The sequence below is a fragment of the Phaethon aethereus genome (assembly GCF_964289735.1).
Source record: "Phaethon aethereus genome assembly, chromosome: 4".
NCBI lineage: Eukaryota > Metazoa > Chordata > Aves > Phaethontiformes > Phaethontidae > Phaethon > Phaethon aethereus.
Genome location: NC_138578.1, coordinates 75,976,546 through 75,984,039, shown reverse-complemented (window position 1 = coordinate 75,984,039; position 7,494 = coordinate 75,976,546).

Genomic DNA, 7,494 nt, shown 5'->3' with positions numbered 1-7,494 from the left:
ACGCTGCTGGTCTGGAGGTGCTTCATTGTTCTCTCCTCAAAAAGAGGTTATGTATTCCTGCAAAAACTTGGCTGGAACCAGGCGATCCTGCCTCTGAAGGAAACAAGGTCCTGCAGCTGGTTGGCTAATGGGAGGTTCTTTGCCTCTCTGGAAGGCAGCAGCTCTTGCTGGGCTCAGAACTCTGTTTGAACCAGGAGCTGATGGCTACCGCCTCTCACAAATGCCTCTCTAAAGAAGCTGCGGCTCCTGGCCCTGCACCAGCCCAACAGCATGCTGGCTGCCCACTTGCCATCTTGGGTGTCCTGCATTGCTGATCTGTCTTCTAAATCATGTGCAAAGCCCCTCCAGTAATATCAATACACCAGGGCAGTGAATCAAATCGTGCACATCAAGGGAAAAATGTTAAATACTTCTAGCTTTAAAATTGCTGAACAGCTGTTCTTTGTTTTTGACTCAAAACCTTTCAAGTTTAAATACAAAAACAGCTGAGCCAAGTGGGAGTGTTTCAGGCTCAAAAACCCCACTGGAACCAATGAGGAATGGTAAGCTTGTTTTGTTCTCACACGAGCGCATCAATTCTGTTTAAAGTTCTTTCCCTAAATTAACTTCTGTTCTGGGACAGTGTATGAAAAAATTAGCAACTGGAGAGGTTAAGTTTGGATCATGATAAAAGTTGTAATTCAGCTTTAACAACCCAGTACACTCTAGCCACGTTTATCTGCCATGTATAGTGCATGCTTTTTCAATCACTGTAGAGAGCCCTGGTATCTCTGTCAAAAGTATACTTCATCTACTGTTACTTGAAAACCTTTCTTTGCTTCAACTATATTGTAAAGTTGACATAAATCCACTAGAATGTATTTTTTTTTCAATCTTGAAAAATATTTACTTCAAATTGCTTATTAAAAAATCTCCCCATATGACAGCTACACACCCTAGATGTGAACCCATTGCCCCATAGTGACTCAGGGTCATGTGAGATTAGACAGTAACTCTTGAGGGGTGGCTGCCCATGTTAGCAAAATGAGCATATCAGAAGTGTACCCTTAGCATAGACATTGCAGGAATTTATGCTTTGAAAAATAGGATCTTTTAACCCTCACATAATTTCTCTTCTCTCCCTCCTGATGCAATTTCCAGAATGTAGTGGGAGACTAAGTTAAAAGATACCTGCTTTCTGAGGAGAGGATGCTGCTCTCCAGGATAAAAACGCAGGATGCTTGCCCAGAGAAGATTCCTTGGCAAGAGAAAATTATTTATGCAACTGAGAGCTCTGCCTTGCTCTTTTCTTTCCTTCTTTGAGATGTGGAAATGAGAAGTAGTTTGCACATTATCACAGATTCAAACAGAGCACTTAAAATAATGCAGGATGGTGCTGCGCGCTGCCCACGTTCCTGGGGACAGGGTGGTCCTCCCTGTTGCAGACTCCTCATCCAGAAGCAACGAACAGGAATAACCAGGTGGTTACTGACTTGCCTTTCCCATATCCCTAAAAATAAGTAGAAACTCCTAGAAAAGGCAAAATGGGCCTTAGTGTGGAAAAGGTGGAGAACCTCTAGTGAGGGCCTTTTCAGCACCCTAGGGCCTCCTGCTAATGGCTGAGGGTTCAACTTGGAGCCAGCTGTTATTTTTTGGGAGATGGATTGGGCAGATTTTTCTCCCAGCCCTCCCCTGCCTATAACATTCCTTTTTAAAAGAGTATATGTTTGTGTCTCACTGTCCCCAGGTAGCTGGTATACACTGATTCAGCACAGTCCCAGTACCCGTACTGATTTATTGACTGATCTCGCGGAACCTATGTCACTGACTATCTCTGCAGTATTTTGAGAGACTTCCATGCAGGCTTGAAGTTCTCACATTTTTTAAAAACTATTTTTAAAAACGAGAGTCTCTCTTTGGTTTACGTTCTTTGTTTACAGTCTGCCCTGCTTAGAGCTAGCTGGGTTAGGAGCAGAAAGCCAGCTGAGCTGATGCTAATTCTGGCAGGTGGGACAAGCGTGTAGTCATTCAGTGACACCCCACACCGCCCTTTACAAAGCAGTTGTATGATCCATTGTGGCATAGCATGCCAGACTGTCAACTACAAGGGGGTGAGAAGCCAATGTGTTTGCTCCAGCTATCTTTCTAGAGAACAACAGCATTTTGGCAGACCCACCTTTGGAGGGTCACTAAAGGGCACTCAGGCAGCTGAGGGCCCAAGCCACGGGTCAACGTTTACACTCCGTAGCTGAGCATTGGATTGCGGGAGAATATCAGGGGCTGAGAGAACAAAGGATGTCAAATGGGGGACAAAGATCTAAGACAGAGATAGAGAGAATGAATAATTACAGTAGAAGTTGTATAAGAGACAAGAGGAATATATGAAAGGAGCAGAGGCAAAGTAAGAAAGGGAAGAGCTAGTTGGCAGACACCTTTTCCTTTTCTCTCAACTGCCATACTGTCCTGTGCACATCTCTAAGCACCCAGTAAAATACCTTCTGTGATTTCTCTTCCTCCTCACCTTGAAAATTTGTCTGTACTGTAAACAACCTGCTCCTGCTTTTAAACATAAGCACTGTTTCAAGCTATTAAAATCGTATAAGCAACTGTCCAACTCCCACTCAGGCAGTGTTGAGTTTTGGAAGAAGTGTTCAGCTCTTTTGGCAGGCAGATTCACCTATCAGACAGGCATGCTTACACCTTTCTGACAGTTCCGGGTTCCAGAATAACAGTAAAAATCCTGTTTTTCTTGATTTCCTGAGGTTCACATTTTTAAAAACCGTAATCCACAGAATTCATGGTAACAGGACATATCTAGAGAGTACACCATACAACAAAGTTGCGTGATGGCATCCCATTCCTTACGATGTGTCACCCTTTGTCACACTTTGTGTTTCATGGATCAGTTCTAGACCTTCAAAGTCAGGATATCTGTTTCTTCCTCAGAGTGCAGTGTATCACTACGGACATTTTTGAGAGAGTCTAGAAAAAAATTATTTGTTTTTCACCTCCAAGTATAAAGCATTCTTTTCTACTGCAATTATACCAATCTCATCTGAGGACTTCAAAGGTTTAAGAAAATGGATATTTCCTCCACTTTTCCAGCTAAACTAGCCCTCCTTTTTCTCTCCCCTACTCAGCCTACTTTCTTATCTCATACCACTTTTGCTTTGCAGCTATGTTAACTTCAGCTCCCCACTTTTGTCCGCATCCTGCATGACCGTGCTTGCTCTTTTCTCCACAAAAGGAAATCTCACTTCAATCTGACTTGTATCTCAATCAAACTTGACTCAATCTGTCCTTGAGTCTACTTGACAAAATTAAATTTATCATTATCTCCTCATATCAGTAAATGAGTTATAGATGAATCTTTGCCCTTCCATGGAGAGGGATGGGAGTACAAGGAGTTTTCTTTGTATGGATGGGCAGCTGCTTATTTTTTGTTTATAAGAGGAAAATACTCCTTTTTCAGGCTTTTCAGTTTTCAGAATCATAGGATGGTTTGGGTTGGAAGGGACCTTTAAAGATCATCTAGTCCAGCCCCACTGCCATGGGCAGGGATGTCTCTCCCTAGATGAGGTTGCTCAAAGCCAAATCCAGCCTGACCTTAAAATAATAAATATCCATCTGTTTTAGAGTTTTTTAATATGCCTATCATCATGGCATATTTGTTTCTCTTCAACAACCTTGTCCCCTTAGAATACATTTTTTTGCCCATGGTAGGGGTTTTTGCTGCTTTTTAAATGAGTAGCCGTGAAGATTAGAAAGAGTTCAAGTAAAAAAGAAGCATTTCGGTGGAGTATTTCAGCATTTCAACCTCCTAGGAGGTTGCTGGTTATTGAAAGACTTTTACTGAGGAGAAGATTTTGCAGCATTTTCTAATTCTGGTCAGACTCTGGATTCACCGTATTTCTTCTGAAGCTACCTTGTGCAGGCAAATGCCCTCAAGAAGATTGATTTCTTCTCAGCTCTCTTAAAGTGCATCCTGCACACTCTCAGAGCTGCAGAACTGCCGTTGTGTTTTGTAAGATGAGTTTGATATTGCTGGGGCATGAGATACTTCACTGCCTTGCATATTCTAACAGGTGTTGGAAGTGGACAGCGAATAAACAGTCTTAAAGCAGAGCTGCCATGCATTTGTCTGCCTAAAATTGGATGGGGATCTTGTATTAGCTAAAGTCTACATGCTCTCTTTCTGCATACACTCATGTGATTTACAACAGTGTGCATATTGAAAGACAATCACATAACCAGGAGGACAAGTACGGAAGAAAGCAAAGATACTTCCCAGGATGCTAGAAATGAAAGAAGGCGTTATTTAGAAACTGAGACTGGATGTCAGAGCATAGGAAGGCAGTCGCCTGCAGCGTGGGAAGTGCCCTACAGTGCATTTGGACAGCACACCTGGCATTTGGGGGTGCTAACACAGGTTGACAGTAGTTACTACTACTAACTGTAACTTAGTAAATGAGAAGACTAACATAGGATTCTTCATGCTTTTTCCTCCAGAAGAAGAACCCAGTCTGTTGGTTTGAGAATTGTAGAGTTACACTTTTTTTTGCCAACAGTTAGAGAAAGTTCTCCAATGAACAAATAACCCATTCTGCCGTAGTGGTCACTGTGTCTCCACTCTAGAACGATAACTAGGTGATCTTGAGAACTTGGGGAATGTAATCTGTCAATTGTGTGTGTTAGTACTAGATCTAGTTCTAGACCTCCTGAAGATGGGAGTCTCTCCCAGCTCTGACCATTGATTCTTGACTCAGTTGCTTATGCTGTAACTAGCCGTGCTTTTAGCAGTGGTGGTTCTGGTCTGTTCTCCAGCATCTCAGCCAAGATTGTGACCACTATACTGATACTTAAGGAATATTAATTGCTTATTTGTCACTGGCCACTGTCTAAAAACATCCCTGGATCACAAATGAGGAATTAATTCACAAGACATTTTGAAAGGCAGACGTGAGTCAGCTCTTAGCTGGAACTTGTGCATTCACAGTTAATGCAACATCAGAATAGTACTGCACTAAGCAGCTTGCAATTTGTAGCACTGTGATTGTAGAGAGGATAAAAAAGTTGTAAAAAGGAGAAGCCATACCTGTCAGCTTGCAAATATCTTGTAAACATGAACTCAGGTTAAAGAGGATGTTTTCAAACATAAGTGTATGAAGGTGCATCCATCTTTAAGCCATTAAATCACAGAGATCTTAATGTCAGAATTATTGGTTATTAATGACATCCAAGTATTCATGTCATAAAGTCATCCTAGATCAATCTCAGGTGACGGTCTGCAAAGGAGTTGATTCCTAGAGCAGGGAATGCATCTGGAGCCCCCTGACTGTAGGTTTTCTTGATTCTGAAGCTGGAGAGTCCTCAGGCAGACTTTGGATAATAAACATCTTTTGGGGGTAAAGGGTCTTTGATAAGCTTCCAATTTTAGCAATCTCATTCCCTCTAGTTTCCTCAGCTGCTGTTTTTCAAGGCAACCTTTACAAGGAAACTGGCTAATGGTGCACTGCTTCTCAGCTAAGAGATCTTCTTTTTAACTTTCTAGCCCCCCCATGTTAGAAGAGGCTGCTGGACTCTGTAGTCTCATTCTAGAATGGGAAGCCTGGAAAGATAGCAGTTTGTTCCTCCCCAGTTCAAAGCCCATTCATGCGTATTTGTATAGTGACTGCAAAGTACTCAAGAATTCCCTGTGGACTTAGCAAACTAGTTAAAGTTGCAACTAATATGTATCTAGAAATAACTCAAGCACATCTTGGAACACAGCTTATTTCCCCAAAGACGTGTGTGCAGGAGGGTGGATAGGGACAGTGCAAGCCAAGGGTTGCTCAGCTAACGCTAACCCTTTCTGAGTATTGCCATAGGATTTTTGAATGCTTCTGAAGTCCCAGAGAGGTGCTGAAAGATTTGACCTCACTTTAGCATCTCATCCAAAAAGTAGTAAGTAGTTCTGACAGTGCAGGTCTCCCTGAGTGCTGTGCGGAAAATTCAGACTTGGACATGAGCCCAGCCTTAGTGTTGCACTGAAACTCAAGACTTTTGGAGCCTAGAATGATTTCAGATGAGCCATACTCTGACAGATAGGGCTGCAGGAATCAGAGTTACTGACAAGGAAATTATTCCTAAAATTACTGGTGGTGAAAATGGAAGGAGGAACAATTTCAATTATTTGCTGCTACCAAGATATGCGAGACCTGTTCAGGGAACAAAGGAAGGCTTCATTTCTTAATCTGGTCACTCTGACACTTCCTAAGAGCTTTAAATTGGAAGAAAAAGAATAAGAGGCTTGCTCTATGAATAGCTCATATATCAGAGTGTGGGACAATGCGATCAGCTTTAGGTGGTTTGACATTATTATTCATCACATCTGCCTGAAGGCCTCAATCAACACCCCAGCCTTGTGGTGCTGCGCCAACAAGTGCTAACACAGCCCCTGCCCTCGAGCGTTCACAGCGTGGGATTACGGTGGGATGGCAAGGGGAGGAATCAGCGAGAGGTGTGAGGCAGTGAGATTTTGGTATAACGAGTACATTTGCATACCATCAGCAGTCACAGCCAGCTTCCTCCCCAGGCTCTGCCAGGCAGCAGGGCTTTGTAGGGTTCGTGGCAGAAGTAAAGCTTAAAAGAAGGTTTGATGGAAGACAAGATGGTGCCTTGTGGGGAGATTTTTACCATGATTTAGAGGGCAGGCTGTGAGAAAGCATAAAAGTGTCTGCAGGATAAGTGACAGAATCTGTTATCTTTAGTGAGGGAAGAAAGTTTTCTGCTGTGACAGAGTATTAGATTTAAGAGCTAAGGAGAGACCAAGCAGTGAAGAGGCTTAGAGGTAAAGGCTTGAGCTTTTCTCCCAATCCCACAGAAATATTTATGGTATCAAAACATGTGCTATCAAGATGAAAAATTGAGATCTCAGAAACAGTGCTTTGATGCTTTTTAGCTGGAGGGTAACTTGAAAAAAGTCCATTGTGTTTGACTTCATTATAGAAAGAAACTATAAATTCTCTCTGCTTACCTCATGAATGATCCCACTGGGCAGCTGGGGAGCGAGGACATTCCAGCTTTCACTTGAATGTCACTTTTCATGCTCAGCCTGAGGTACCGCATGACCACTGCCGCAACTTTGGGCACACCAGTGATATCGCCACCGAGGGCTGTTGTGCAGGTGCTGTGTAGTCCCAGTTCTGGTCTGTACTTCCAGTTTTGGGGTGCCCTAGGGCTAGCATCTGTACCAGCCACATTTCATACATGAGGAAAATAAAGAGTAGGAAAGATTATATTGGGGTTGTAATCTTCTGGTGGAAATGTGCCCCAATCCCCTTAAGATAAGAGCGGTTCCCACTCTGCAATTCCATGAACTGAGTATGAAGTGTATTTTTACTCCGTTAAACTTAGGTTTAAAAAGGAAATAATTTTGAAGCAGAAAGCCAGAAATGATCCATTTTAAAATTGTAAAAATAATTTTTTTCAAAACAATTTTCAAATAAAACTATCCTAAAATGGGGTCTTTACCTC